We start from the raw sequence: 16,242 nt of genomic DNA, 5'->3' as shown, positions 1-16,242 counted from the left end.
GAATGCTGTTATGAGATCATTTCACCGGCCGTTTTTGGCGCCGTAGTTGTCCGCCGCCGCCGCCGCCGCCGCCGCCGCCGCCGCCGCCGGTGTCCGTAACCACTGTCGCTCGAAATAAGAAAAAAAAACGAAATAAGAAAAAATTTCAAGATGGAACGAGGTTCGAACCTGGGTCCTCTGCGTGGGAGCCCAGTATTCAACCTCTGAGCCATGCCGGTGCTTGAAAGTGCTTTGCAAAAAGGTCCTATACAGGCTTCATGTCGGGAAGGAACCACATTAACATATGCAATATAGCGTGGTAGAAGAGTAAAATAAACACCAAGCGTCGCACAACGCGAATTCTGTAATTAGGCGTCACACAATGCGAATTGCTCAACGAGAAGGTTGTTGAATGCTTCCAACCCATCTCCGCCATAATTCTTCATCGTCATCAGGCACAGCATCAACAAAGTGCGCATAATGCCTTACATGCGTTTAGCAGGTACCACGGCTCTCCGTAGAATGACGAAAAATGGCACAGTGCCTGCTTTCCTACTTCTCAAAAATTACAATGATTTATAGCATAGTGGGTTCCTCGCAAGTGCACTTGTATTAGTTGCCAAGGAAGCCCATAAGCGCATGATCCATTTCCTCGGGGTCTCAGTAAAGTTCTTCGCCCCCCTCCCCTCTCTCCCACGTCAACGTAACCTATGTTATACAGCATGGCGGGAGAGGGACATAGCGAGCGGGCGTCACCTAATGCAAATTACATAACTGGTAGGCCGTTTAAAGTTTCCAACCCATTGCAAAGGGTTGAGCCATAATTCTTCATCGTCATCAGTCGTCGCGTCAACAAAGTGCACATAATGTTTACAGACGTGTAGCTGGTGTCTTGCTTCTCCGCAGAATGACGGATATTGGCTTAGTAGGTGCTTCCCAACTTCACAAAAATTGTGATTTATGGCGTAGTGGGTACCTTGCTAGTGTACTTGTATTAGTAGCCCCAAGAGAGCTTACAACGGTGCTTTAGAAACGCCGCTCTTCCAGCTTTCGCTGTGACTGTGCTGCGGTTTTAGCGCAGGCCTGGAGCTCGTATCGCAGAAATTCCGCCGTCGGCGTCGACGCCGTTGGTTGTGAGCGAAAAATCATCATCTTGTCCTTGACCGAAAAATTGAAAAAGCTGCAAATAAAATAAATAATAAAAATGTTGGGTCCGAGTGAGAATCGAACCCAGGCCGTCTGCGTGGCAAGCAGGTGCTCTACCACACAGCCACGCCGCTTTTTTTTTTCTTTATTACACAGCCACGCCGCTGCTTGGAGCTGCACTGAAAGTAACTTTCATACTTCCCAAAAATACGCGTCATGTATACGGGTGTCACAGTACGAGATGTAATATCGCAGTAATATTGCGTAGTACAAGCGTACCACCAATATTACCACCATCGGGCGTCACACCTTGTCAATATCACGACGACTTGGTGGTTTAAAGACAACCACCCACTGCGCGTATTCCCTTAAGACCACGTAGTGGGTGCATCGCAACTTCGAAAAAAATAGAGAGTTTTAGCACTGGGGACCCCAGGCCACCTGCGTACGCACGCTCTTGTGTTTCTTTGTACTCCCAGCCGCATACACCGAGAATACAAAAGAGCGCAAGGGCCCGCGCGCCCCCAAGCCCGCGGGAACCCAGCACTAAAACTCTCTAGTTTCTCGCGCATAATTGCCCCTGGTTTAAAGCATGCTACCCATTACATAAGGCACACACCTTAGTGCGCGCATTCTGTTAAACACTCGTAGTGTTCGAACTGCGCACTAGGGGCAGGTGATCGCTATCGCGTTCAACTCTTAAAGGCGAAGCTTAAGCGTCCCCCAATTTTTTTTTAACCCCTTGGTAGTGCTACATCTCCGTCCCGACGAATAACGTCCATGATCATGATTTAACCCTAGTGGTAGCTGAAGCTGTTAAGTTGTTAACATATACCTGAACACCGCATTTGGTGAATCATGCGCAAAGATGGCATCAACAAGCACATAATAAACACCGGTACTCGATATCCACTCCTTCAAGGGGTCGCGAAACGCGAAGAGAAACGCGACGCACTGCCTGACCGCGATTTCTCACAGGGCGAGCGTGGAACGCGGTGAGGCAGCCAGGCTAGCAAATTTTTTTTTTTAATGCGGAGCATTTCTTAGTCGCATCTGCGGCGTCGGCCGCCGTCCTCACCCCCACTGCGCATGCTCGGCTCGTCTCGTGCCGGCAACAATAGGCAACAAGCCTCTCCTCTACCTCTGTCGCATGCTCGGATCGTCTCATGCCGGCAGCAGGCCTCTCCTCTCCCTCCCTCCCTCCTCTCCGTCCCTCCCTCCTCTCGATCGAACGCCGGCGGTGTGTATGTAAGCGGCGGAGCGCGCGTTCAGAATTCAGTCAGTCAAGGCACGGCCGCTGAATGAAAAAGAGGTGCGGCCTGCCGAACGCTCTTTTGCGCCGGTGACAGCGCTAGTTCTTGCTCCCGCCGCCGCAGCGCTGCACAACGGTAAAGAAAACCCGCTCGCACAGGCGGCCAGCCGGCTGCATGCCTTCGTTTTAGTGGTCATTTCAGTCGCCTCACGTTTACCTGTGATTGCCTTTCTTCTATTTATGCGCAAGACACACCAGATAACGTATCAGTATGGTTTCCTTTGCGGTTATTGCTGCTATACGCGAGAAGGGCATGCTACCATGAAGACGCACCTATACGCGTGCTGTACAGCGCCGCTGCCACAAGATAGATGGATGAATGTAAAACTTTATTGAACAATCGTTCTTTTTTTTCTTCGACTGGGAACAAAAGTGGTCCACTGCTGTTCGTTGATGTCCTCAGTCGTTTGAATGCTCTAGCTTTTGTTATCTGCGTGGACGACTTCCTCATTGCGGGGGCTTTTTTGGAGATGCGTGATTACTTTCTGCTCTTCAAAATAAACTAGCGTACATGGAATATCTCCCGCGTATATACTTGCTAAATCTGGTGTATGTCTGCTTCGCATTGCACTAATAAGTACCGTTTTTATATGACACCCGTTTCCAACATGAGTTGTTACCATTGAACTACATTAGTGAAACACAGTAAATGCAAACGTCTTGCCTACATATTCTACCAAAATGGCAAGTTGGGCGAGTTGGCGCGTACTCACGTCCTGAAGAAACAGCGCAGATGAAAAACGAAAACAAGAAATGGCGGAAAGACACACAGCGCTGCACACTGCACTGGAGGTTCATCGGGTTTTAACTCTCGCGTTTTAACGGTCTTCCACGGCAGGGCTGTAGGCGCCGTCCAGTCCAGAGAATCCTTCCGCGTTCGACGTCATTCCACTCACCACGCTTTCTGTTTCAGCAACTGCTGCACGCAAGGGAATGACAACTTGTTTTCTTGATCTCTGGCACTCGTCTAGTTAATATTGTTTGCTGTTCTATATGGATCGAATGAGTAGGCAAAACACGAACAAGTGGTCTACCTTTCAATGAGGATGCGGCTAGCTTGTAAGCTGGAAAAGATGAAAATATGGTCGACACGGCTGTCGGTCGCAGCACCTTGCGCTCTACCTTGAAGTCGTACTGCTTGAAGTGAACGAAGGGAATGTGCGACTTCTTCGCAGTTACCGATCTCCACCACGGCGACAGGTCTTGGGCGTCGAAGTTATGGTGAAATGTCCAATCACATTAAGCACTCACTGATAGAGCCTGCGCAACAAAGAACCCGCACCTTTTCTACCTCGTAAGCAAGCGTACGGCTGCTCATTTCCAGCAAGAGTGTTTGCTTGCGCTCGCCCAAGCCAACGCCCCGAGCGTTCGCTTACTAGCGGCCGCGGTTTACCGATGTGCAGCGCCCCCGCGGTAGCGTCTCAAAACGCGGTATGTCACGCGTTCCCCCATTGAAAACGCACCCATTCGGCAGGCCGCACCTCTTTTTTATTTAGCGGCCGTGGTCAAGGGCGTCTTTACTTGGCTTTCGCTTGACTTGACGCTTTGCAATTGACTCGAGTAGATGCGATGGAAGCAACAGTACCTTCAATCAGCGTCCCACCACTCGTTGAAGGCAACGTTACCCCACCCTCACCGTCGTCGGCGTCAACAACAGCAAGCAATGCAGAAATCAGGCTGCGAAGAGACGACCATACGACGCTGAACGCAAGCGTTTGAAACTAGCTGCGGACCCGGAACTTCGTGCACGAGAAGCTGCTGCGAGACGGCAACGACGGACTGCGGATCCTTCCCTCGGGGAACGAGAAGCAGCTGCGAAACGGCAACGACGGGCTGTGGATCCTGAACGTCGTGCTCGAGAAGCAGCAACCGTTCGTGAACGTCGAGCAGCGCATCCATCACTCGGGCAGCGCGACGCTTCTGCGAAACCCAATTACGCAACATTCACGCGATACCCCCACCACTCTGCGACGCATTTACTCGAATTCCCCCCGTGGGAAGATGCGGGCGACATTTTTCACATAGATGGATGCTATACAAGCGAGGCTTGGGTAAATCCGCCACCTCGCGCTATGTTAAAGCGTTGCCTAAATTGCTCTTTTCCTATTAATTGGAAACGCGATGAATGGGACGGCCGTAGCAACGGCGCGTTGCTGGACCTAATCACGAAGACCACGCATTACTTCACTCCACCACTTCCAGATGGCGACACCACCCCGCGAACCAAGAGCACCGTGCGAGGAAAGTGAAAGAGATAAAAGGCGCATTCGTGTGTCGACGGTAGCGCAGTAGGTTAAACGCCCGCCAGCTATCGCCGCGTGCTAAAGGGTCGTGGGTTCGACTCCTGTCAATGGAACTTTTCCTTCGTTTTCTTTCTTTGCCGTCTGATCGCATTCATTTTGCTAATGTATTTCCGTGACGGAAATACGTCATGAAAATCTTGGTAGACTCCCACATAAAACACTTTGTGTTAAAATGTATTAGGCCACAAAACGTATTATGCAGAACCGTATCGCGCTTCCACTGTACATGGTGGCTCCCGTAACAACAACCAAGCATTTTTTTTTTTGAAAATGTGGTCAACCGCAACAGAGTGAAAGCAATGACGTATGGTTCGCCGTCATGTGGCGCTCGTCAGAATATTTTTATGTTGCGCTTAATTATTTAATTACCTAAGATCAGTTATGCAAGACATGTAATATTAAATTTAGGGTCAAGTGCGTTTCTTTACACTGTAGAGGGCATTCCAAAACGACCGATCTTAGAGTGCCTCGACGTTCTCCTCACCCGCTGCTCGGCGGGTGAGGAGGACATCGAGGCACCCTAACCGATCTAATTTACTGTGGCAGTGCATACGCTGCTTGGTGATCTTTTCCGGCGTTTTAAGAAAGCCCGCGAAATATGATATTAAACCACGCGACTGCACTCTTACAATAGACCCTTTTCATAAATACGCCACCTGACGGTGAGCTTTTCGTCAGTTTCGCTTCGCAAAGGAGCATGGGATAGCCCGCGCCATCGTGAGGGCATGGAAAGCGAGCCGTCAAATGTGTGAGTGCTGTGAAGTTTGTGTTGGCGGCTAATTCTCCGTGTCACCCGCTGAAATCTCACCGTTTGCGTGCTTGAACGAGCTCTTAGTACTCTCCGTTGGTATTTCTGAGGTGCTTCCGATGCACAATGAGCAACATTTTGTGCCCTTCAACGGGCTGGACGAGCAGTTTGGCTCGACTGCCGCGGTTGGCGGGACCGTGACCACAGCCAACTCGCGTGCGCGCCCGGACCGGGAAGAAAAGGCTCGCCGAAGCTACAAACTTCTCGCCGAAAGCTACAAACTACAAACTTCTCGCCGAAGGAAAGGAAAGACGTTACTGTCGCGGAACTATGCGACCGCCGCAACCGGTGAAAATCCTGTCTGCCGCAAGCCACACCACGCAACTATTTTCCGGACGCCACGCGTTGGGTATATTTGTATGCAGTGGCGTAGCCAGGGGGGGGGGCACACCGGGTCCGTGCGCCCCCCCCCCCCTCCCGAAAGTTTTTTTGCCATGGCACACAGAGCACAATATGACACTCGACCACATCTGCCTGCCCAGCCCTCACTTCAGATCAAGGTGGTGCCCCCCCCCCGGAAAAAATTTCTGCCTACGCCCCTGTTTGTATGTACTAAATGAACGGTACGCAACTTCATTTTTATTTTTCTGGCTGGCCTGACGAACCCTCGCAGTACTTCTGCACAAACAATCTATCGCAATGCACCGCATGCAGACACTCGGGAGAAGACTATTCATTCGTAAAAGCAAGGCCACATGGCGCTGTGAAATAAGCACGTCCGTTTCTGTACCGCGTTTACAAAACGGCGCCCTTCCGTCCGTTCGTTTGACATCACGTACGGAGAGAGAGCACATGCGTTTGTTCTTCAACTGTTATCGCGTACCTTATCGCTGTTCTCGTCGCGATATCCTCGATAGTGGCACATGGGAACGCAGCACGTCTGCACCATTGCAGCACGCCGTCTCTACGAAAAACGTTTGACAGTTCACGATTCGGCGGTGCTGAAATGTCACGCACTGGCACGTTGCCGAAGCCTGCGTCGTCTGCTGCGGTGCCCTCACAATGGCGGCAGCCTGTAGTTTACGTGCGCGGCGCTAGGGGCGCCCTTTTTCGAAAAGGGTCTATACCGTATTTCAGCGCTCCGAAGCATGCTTCGAGTGAAAGAACCAGTTCTTAGCCAGTTCTTAGGTCGCCGGCGAGACGGGGCAAAGGAAATATATACAGATATATATAGCAAGAGAGAGTGGCACTGCTCAAGCTACGCGACGTAGTTTAACCTATAGTAGCTACGCGACGTAGCTTAACCTATAGTAGCTGCACTACGGAAGTACAAAGGTCAACGTTGATTTTCAATGTGCCATAAGAAACTTGTTTCGCGCTCACGGATGAATTTGTGAAGGCTTCTTCACACCCCGGAAATTCGAAGTTAGTGCACAACAGCACCCCATACCACATCTACCTATAAGTGCAATTTTTCATTGCAAATTATTTGTGCCAACGCCAAAAGCAACCCGCACTTTTATGTGCGCTCTTATATGAACAGCCATTTTGTCAGACTGGAGGAAAAAGATCTTGAGATTACTCGGGCGTTTGTAATAACATTCACAGCAGGTACTGATGCCTGCGCCACGTTGAAACTTTGCTTGTTGTTCATCGATTATGCTACGATGTTGATGGAGTGTGTTCCGCTTATCGTCGCTTAACTACTTCCTCTTTCCGAAATAGGAATTGCGCAAGAATCTAGGCATCACGTTTAGAGGAAGCAACCTCCAGCTCTCCGGCTCCCTGATCCTAACTATCGCTACAGGCCGGTTATACAGGAAGTAACTCGCTTCTAACGTTAGCCAGATTACGTATCGCGCACGTCTGAGTGCAACCAGACAAACGTGTGAGTCGTGCGCCAAGTAGCCACCTAAATTCAAGCAGTGCAGCCGCCTTCGAAACAGTGCGATCTAGCCGCCCGTTGGGAACGAGCGTCTTACCCAAACAGGCGACGTTTTCTGTTGCGATAGAACTTACGCGGGCACGCCGTACACTCTACACGTGCCACTCCCGCACGCCGAACTACGTCGCGTAGCTTGAGTAGAATAGCGCACACTTAGACAGGTACGGAGTAAGCAACTGGCACGACACAAGCGCTAATGTATGTGTGTGCGTGTGTGTGTGTGTGTGTGTGTGTACGTATGCGATATTTTCTCGCAAATAACCCGCACCAAAAAACGGAAAATGTGCTTTAAAAAGGGGGGGGGGGGCACAGGGGTTATATATGCATAGTTTTTTTTTCTTTTTGTAGAGTTAAAGTTAGGGTGTGGTTTAGGTGGAGGGGCGGGCTTGATGCGAGAAAATATGATATATGTGCGCTTCCTTGCTTAATCCGTTCCTGTCTACTGGTGAATTCCAATGGCGGATTCGGAGTGGCCGACGAACTCTGCGCCGGAGCACTCTGCTCCGGCGGAGGGCAATCTAAGGAAATCTGCCAATGAAACACAGGCGCTCCCGCCAGAGCAAATAGCAGGGGGCGCTGCGCGCATCCACTTCTGGAAGCGCCCAGCATTCCTTACGTTTTGCTACAGTTTTGCGCAGTTTTCGCCATCACGGGTACGCGCGGAGACAACGGGCGTGCTCGGGCTGCGCGTTCGGTCGGTCACGTGGTGCGCCAGGTTCCGCGCACGCGCGGGGCCCTTCGACTTATTCTGGTCGAATCCACCGCTTTTCGTCGAGTAGAGAGAGCTGCTCCGTGGAGTGGATCTGGCGGCGGAGCTGCTCAGGAGCTGCCAATAAAACGTACTGCCAATGGATTAAAATAGCAGCGATTAAAATAAAGATATAAAAAGCAAGAACAAAATGTATGGTTTGGTGAGAGGCGTGGAACTACATTTACTACCAGACGCTGTAAAGAAAACACCAACTCCAAAGGGAAGAACTCTGCTTCTAAATACACTGCGCTTGCAACGAAAAAACAAAACGTCGCACGTTTTCCTGTGTTGAAAACGTTAAATGCAGACGATAACGCAAACAAATTGCGCAGTATGTCTACGCACCACCTTTGTGAAGTAAATGTGTCACCATCATCGCTGTGGCGATGATGATGACACATTGGATATGGGATAGGACCCGAGACGATATTGGATAGGGTATAGGATAGTGAGATAGGACCTGAGAGGTGAAAAGAATTCGTGTCTGGTGTCGCCTCCAGATGATTCGGTGGGAGTGAGAAAGCCAAGGGCAAGGGAGGGGTGTAGAAGCGACGGGCAAGGCGTGCTTGTTGAGTGATTTCAGAGAACACGTGTGCCCGCTCTCTCGAAAAATCCCGGCTTGGGTCACCATTTGCCCGGATAACAAGTCCTCGGACAATACGTTATCGGCGACCACATTTCCGGGATTGCCAGAGTGAGCCGGAACCCACATCAGTTCAATGAGTCTATCGGAATTTATGGCGCACAGCCTCAATATATGCCTCGCGGGAGGATGGATGCGACCGCGGGCAAAGTTGAGAATGGCTGTTTTAGAATCATTTACCATGGACCATATCATCGTGCACTGCAATACTTTCTGCACCAAATGAAATCTGACAACATATTTTACTATGCTTAAGGGCCAACTATGGACATACAAAAGTAAGTAAGTGACATTGGTTCGGGCGATTGCTAAGCAGCAGCTTGCACGCTTCTTCCGGTGTTGGGTGAGTGGGGAGGGCTGCTGGATGATAAGCCACAGATACCAAACGGTCTGGCCCACACGTGGCGTCCACCCAGTGCATATCCTTAAAGTGTCATATTTCTTATGGCGAGCTTTGGCTGACGCGATGCGGCGAGATTGGTGGCCTTCTGGGTGAACGTTCTGTTGTGCCTGGGCATCTGCTTTCGGGCAACCAGGAGAGGAATCAGCACCTGGACTTAGGTCAACACCTGCGTGCGGCTTCTGGCAGCGCGTCGCAATTGATACTCCTGGCAGCGCGCCGCAATTTGGAGAACTTGGATAGGAGCCCAACACCTGCGACCGGCGGACAGTCAGCAGGACAATGGACGGCTAGACGATTTAAGGCCGTGCCGGTCCGTGGAACGAGAGAGAGGAGATCGAGAAGGACGGAGAAGGAGATCGGAGAAGGAGCACGACTCGAACGGAGTCGAACCAGCCGACGTGGTCGGGCTGGCAGTCATGTTGCCTGGTAGCAAAAATATGTAAATAGTGTACATAAAATCTTTTCCTTCTTCATCTTGCCATTACTGACTACTCCGAGCACGACAGCGATGGGCCACGCAACCTCAGTCCTAACAGTGGTGGCAGCGGTGGGATGCAACGACCTCGGATCCTACGCCGCGCACCCGAAGGGCCCTACTCCTTTCCTAACAGTGGATGGCAGCTCGGTGGGATCGGCCAGCGTCAGCTACCCTGGTGTGGTGAGTGCCTGAAGTTTACCTCTCTTATTGCCAGACCTAGCTAGCCTAAGTCTTTGTTAGCAGGTTTTGTTGAAGACTTGTAACTTTGTTTGGTCAGCCAAGAATTGGATGGTCTGACCGCTTAGTTTCAATCGAGGGTAAACGAGGCGGAGTGAAGTATCAGTATGGACAAGTTCAGTGTGCACGACCTCCTTGAAATTTGCAAGGAGTTGGGCATTTCCGTTGGCTCGGCCAAGCGGAAACGACAGATCCTCCCGATTATGGAGGCAGAGAAGGTGACTGTCGAGGAGGCCCAGGAAGCTCATGAGGATATTCGAGCTAGAAGAGAGGAAATAGATCAAGAGAAAGCTGCCAAGAGGCAACATGAATTGAACCTAAAAGAGCTGGAACTTCGTATATCCGCCGCAAGACAGGTTCCCATAGTGAGGGAGGCGGTAAAGATGGAAGACCTGTTACAGCCGTTCGAAATTGGCCAGGACATCGCATTGTTTCTTGTTAATTTTGAGCGAACGTGCGAGAAGGCAGGAATCCACCTAGAAAGTTGGCCGCAAGAGTTGCTAACTCTTCTTCCGTGCGAGGCCGCCGATGTAATAGCTAGACTCAATAGGAAGGACGCGCAAACGTATGGCAAGGTCAAAGAGGCGCTGTTGCGCAAATGCCGCTTGTCAGCAAAAGCATTCCGACAGCGTTTGAGTCATACGCGCAAAGCTAGGACATCGGACGAGGGCACGCATGGGGGAAGAGGAAAGATGGCCAACAGGCACGCAGAGTGCCTCGGACGTGGGAAAGGCTCAGTTTTAGCCTTAGTGTCAGACGGCCTGCAGGTAGTAACTGAGGTTAAGAATACGTTGTTCAGCCACTGTGGTAGTGTAGGTTCGGCCGAATGGAAAGGCCAGATAGAGGAATGCCTAGAACGTGAGGAAGGGTCAGTTTTAACCCCCACGTCAGACAGTTGGCAGCAGCTTACCGAAGTTGATAAGGATATAGAAAGTAAGCGCCGGCAGGAAGAACATAGGAGGAAGAAGCAGGCATTAGAGCATGAGGCACAGCAGAAAAGAAGCCTGACATCTGTAGATGTAGAGCACAAACGATGCGATGTAGCGGCGGTGCCGCTTACAGCCGAAGAAAAGGCTAGTGCAGGTGAAGGCATAGCAGAGACCCTGACCCGTTCCAAGGAAAGAGAGCTCGCGGCCACGTCAGGGTGTGAAGGGTCGGTGGAAAAGCGTTCCACCAAAAGTAAACCTTACAGCACTACAGACGATAGCAAGGAAGGCGCGCCAGCTAAGGAAGGAGTCGGGAGTTCGGAGGGTTCTCGAGTAAATCGCGGAGCAGAGTGCACAGGAGAGCTCCTAGACGTAAGTCCTGCCGTTCGGATTGCCGAAAATGAAAGAGATCCCACTCTGAGAGACCAAGGGCCACAAGGGCTAACAGAGGAACTGAGTGGAGGAGACAATGCTGTTACGAATAGCTCATTTGTACGCGAGCGGCCTTGTAAAGATGTAAGTAGCGGCATTGGTCTAGAGAAAGTTGAGCTGTCCGTAAGTCTAGCGACTGAGCGAGAGGATGAATTGCTAGGCAATCAAGACAGTGCGCGCGAAGAAGCTGGCGAGGGTTTTAACGATGTCGATGAGTGTCAGAGGCGGACTAAAGGCTCCAAAGGCGGCACCAAGAAGAGTGCAAAGCGGAGAAAGCGTCCGAAGGACAAAAACGCGGCAGAGATCGCGATGCGTTTGAAGAAAGGCTTCAAACGTCGCAACGAAAAGGCGAGAAAAGTGCCGTTGTCATCTCTGACAGGTCTGTATCGCATGCGTCCGAGAGGCCAGAAAGAAAAGAAGTGCGCCGCGCATTGTACGCGGAATCTGTCAGAGGATGAATTGATGCGCAATCATCAAGACAGTAAGCGCGAGACAGCTGAGGAGCATGTTAATGCTGATGAGCATCGGAGGCGGACGGAATGCTCCAAAGTCTGCACCAAGAAGCGTGCGAAAGGGAGAAAGCGTCCGAAAGATAGAAATGCGACAAAGGTCGCGACGCGGTTGAGAAAGAAGTTCAAAAGTCGGCGCGAAATTGCAAGACAAGTGCGATTGCCGTCAGGGACAGGTTTCTACCGCATGCACCCGTACCGCCGGAAGAAAAAGAAAAGAGAAGCGCATGATTCGCGGAAAGAGTCGGCGGGCAAAGGAACTTCCCGTTGTTCTTTTCGAAGAGCGTCGGATCAGGTGCGAGATCGCAGGCGTCCAAGCCGCCGAAAGAAAAAGAAAAGAGAAGCGCATGATTCGCGGAAAGGGTCAGTGGGTAAAAGAACTCCCCGTTGTTCCTTTCGAGGAACGTTGAAACAGGTGCGACACAGCGAGGTCGGTGACCTTCGCGAGGTGGCAGGAGGCGACAAAGAAAAGTCCGCTACAGGGAAAGTAGTGAGGCTCGACGAGGGGGTGATTAACTTTCATGCGTATCGTACACCCCGCTTGACGAGAAAAGCCTTCTGGGCGCGACCACCGCGAGTGCGCCTGAAAAGTTGTTGAGGACAGCTGTTAGCTTTTCAGGAATGTCGACCCAGGATTTGTTGGAAGGAATTTTGAGTGTTGATTTTGGTTAGTAATTAGTATTCCTTGTTATTTCCGCGAGTATTGATAGCTTAGTTAACTGTTATTTAACCTTGTTTTCTTTAGCGCTCTGTGGTTTTGTTTGTTAGCCGATATGCGTTGTGTAGTTAGCTATCGGAAGGTTAGTGACACGCATCAGAGCGAGTAGAGGGCTTCAAGAGATGAGCGCCTCGAATAGGGTTACCACAGCTATGAAAAGAGATTGTGGCGTTTCCGTTGCGTGTCATGCGTGGACGCAAGGAAACATTGGGCAGTTTTCGGGTGGCGTGCGCTGAGTTAGCGTTGGCGTTTGAGGCCTGCTGTTTCCGTCACTTGGCGGGAGCCCGCAAGCGGTTGGCGTATGACACGTGCGCAGTTACACGAAAGGCCGGCGCAGGGCTTTGTGTGCGCCATTCGGGAGCTCCCTAGTAAGTCAAGGTGTCCCACGAGTTGTTAGCGGAACCTTAGGCGTTAAGCTGAGAGCTTGCGAGAAGGATAGGCAAGGCTAGGCTTTGTGCGAGTTTTGGTAGAGCCACGCAAAAATTTATTTTTGTTTGTTTTTTGTTCTTTTGGCTTGCGTTCTGTGTAGGAGCGAATGAGGAAAGGTTATAGCGAGTCGCTCGGTTGTTTGTAAAAATTGTGACCGCAAGGGAGAGCTAGGTTAGTCGTACATCCGCGGAGTAGAAGCTCGCAGTGGCACTAGTACGTGCAATTACGGATGTCGTTCGCGAATTCAGTTCCTGATGTGGGTGCAGCGTGACAGAGTGCTCACGGGAACATGTCTAGCTTTAGTGGCGCAATATTAAGAATAACATGCGGAAGCAGTAACCCGCATGGGAGTGAGTTGTCGGCGTAAAATAATACACGTTAGCCGTGAGTAAAGATTTGTACGACCGCTAATTGTGAAAGAGTGGTGTTTGTCGAGCGTAACCGAATGTTACTTGTTTGTGTTTACTGTAGAGGCAGTAATTTTGACCTATGTAGTGTCTATATTTTGGAGGTTAATCTTCTAGAGTTGTAGCTGAAAAATGTTTCAACAGAGCTAGCTGTAGGTTGAGTTTTCTTTTGTTTTGTACTAGTTAGCAGGAGTATTTAGGGCGAAGGGTAGTTCAACATTGTTTTATGTGAAGGGTGTAAGCTTTATTTTCAATTTCAGTTCATAGTTAGTAGAACCATGCTGTGTTCTTACTGTGTTACGCTTACGCTGAGAGCGTTTAGCGAGAATTTAGCGAAGCCTTTGAGCTTCCGTTGGCTTCCTTGGTTGTTTACCTTCCATGCCTAAGCAGCTTTAGTACATTTACAATTCTTGAATTACCTCGGAGTTGTTTCTTTAACAACACCTGAAATTGAGGTCTGTGGTTGAGCTTGTCGCCATGAGATACGCACTTCTCCTTGTTTTATTTACAGCGGGAACGTTAGTTGTCAGTAGGATTTGTTTCATTCATGTCTGGCAATTGGAGGGAGTGCGGAGGGCACGTGCAGCGTTGGGTGTAGTTTGACAATGGTTGCCCTGTCGAGTTCGTCTTATCCACAGGAGCATAGAGTCCGTGCCAGCCGAGTGTTCGTGTGGAATGTCACGAGAGCGGTGATCTTGGGAGCTTCGCCTCGAGCCGTGGATGAGCCTGGTGTCCGGCCGCATCAATTCAGCCGAGCTACGTGGAGCAGCTCGTCCTCCTGATGCATTGTTTGGCGGCGGGGGTGCTGTTGTGCCTGGGCATCTGCTTTCGGGCAACCAGGAGAGGAATCAGCACCTGGACTTAGGTCAACACCTGCGTGTTGCTCATGCCGGCGCATCCCAGTTCGGAGGAAGGTCAACACCTGCGGCCGGCGGGCGCTCAACAGGTTAGAAGACCGTCAACACCTGCGTGTTGCTCATGCCGGCGCATCCCAGTTCGGAGGAAGGTCAACACCTGCGGCCGGCGGATCGTCAAGTTAGAAGACAGCCAACACCTGCGGCCGGCGGATCGTCAAGTTAGAAGGAGCCAACACCTGCGTGCGGCTTCTGGCAGCGCGTCGCAATTGATACTCCTGGCAGCGCGCCGCAATTTGGAGAACTTGGATAGGAGCCCAACACCTGCGACCGGCGGACAGTCAGCAGGACAATGGACGGCTAGACGATTTAAGGCCGTGCCGGTCCGTGGAACGAGAGAGAGGAGATCGAGAAGGACGGAGAAGGAGATCGGAGAAGGAGCACGACTCGAACGGAGTCGAACCAGCCGACGTGGTCGGGCTGGCAGTCATGTTGCCTGGTAGCAAAAATATGTAAATAGTGTACATAAAATCTTTTCCTTCTTCATCTTGCCATTACTGACTACTCCGAGCACGACAGCGATGGGCCACGCAACCTCAGTCCTAACAGTGGTGGCAGCGGTGGGATGCAACGACCTCGGATCCTACGCCGCGCACCCGAAGGGCCCTACTCCTTTCCTAACAGTTCCTAAGGAGGAGTTTGGGGATAAGCGCCGCGTGCATGGCGCGAGAGAGCGATAGTAACTCAGCAACGATTAACTTTACAACGTGTGCGGGTATAAGAATACCGAGCGAGCCCAGTATATGCCGTCCTGCTTCCACCAGCCAGGCGAAGGTACCGCGACTGTCGATGTGTACCAGTGAGTTCTCGTACAGTCTTGTGTGATCCTAGTATTAGGAGTATGCCCGAGCTAGAATTCTTTGGGAGATTAAGCCCTGCTTTGGTGGCCGTACGGATTAGCCCGTCGATTTTATCTTTGTACAGGAGAGGTTCAGGTAAGAGACACATTGAGAATGCGGAGTACAGTGAACTGGGCTGGTTGGAACTGGTTCATTATGTTACAGCGGGACAAGAACGAGAAAAAAAAAAGCTAAGGCACACACATGACAGGACGCAGTGCTGTTTTTTTTTCTTTTTACCTGTTGAACATTAAAACATAAGAAAGAGCCCGTGGAACTAGAAATGAAGGGGTACAGTGAACTGGGCTAGTTGGTACAGCGCTGTGTCCCGTCGTCTGTGTGCCTTAGCTTTTTCCTCGTTCTTGCCGCGCTGTAAGGTAATGATTGAGAGTGCGATCAAGTAGAAAAGCATGTATCACCTTCAGGTTGTCTGCTTCGTCTAGACCTGCTCGTGACTGTGAAACCCTTCCAAGAAGGTGGACGACGGGATAAGTGGGCTGCCTAGCCTCGTTTACATGAACGCGACAGAACGAGACGGTCGCGCATCACCTTTTCTAGCGCATCATAGGTAGTAGGTAACAACGCACAGCGCTGACTTATACGAACAGCGCAACTGACAAGGACAGAGGGAGGTAACAACACACAGCGCTGACTTTCAACAAGTTGTTGAAAGTCAGCGCTGTGAGTTGTTACCTTCCTCTGTCCTTGTCAGTTGCGCTGTTCGTATATTCAATTATGCCGTTTACATGTAGCCCTCGAGAAGCCTTTGTTTGCTCACCGCGCAGCTGCCATGTGGGATCGAAGGGGCGAGCTCGACACTGGCACATTGGGGCCCCGCCGTTCCCCTCTTCGTGATTGATGGTCCGTGAGTTGACTTAACCCCTCGAAATCCACCCATGGCTGACGCATTCCTGAGTTAAGTGTTATTTATTTTTTTACGAAAGGTCGACTATATGATATCGCACGATTTTGTTTGTTTTACGACTAGCTCATTTCGTATTTTTAATAGCAGTTAGTTTAATGCCACCCGACTAGGTTTTAAAGCACTCGTTTTAATATGTCCCTTCTCTTGACTTGTCCTCCGCAGTATTTTTGTGTCATTTTTGAGCTACGTGTCATGATC

This window comes from Rhipicephalus sanguineus, chromosome 2 (genome assembly GCF_013339695.2).
Source record: "Rhipicephalus sanguineus isolate Rsan-2018 chromosome 2, BIME_Rsan_1.4, whole genome shotgun sequence".
Classification (NCBI taxonomy): domain Eukaryota; kingdom Metazoa; phylum Arthropoda; class Arachnida; order Ixodida; family Ixodidae; genus Rhipicephalus; species Rhipicephalus sanguineus.
Note: the sequence above shows the minus strand (reverse complement) of the source record.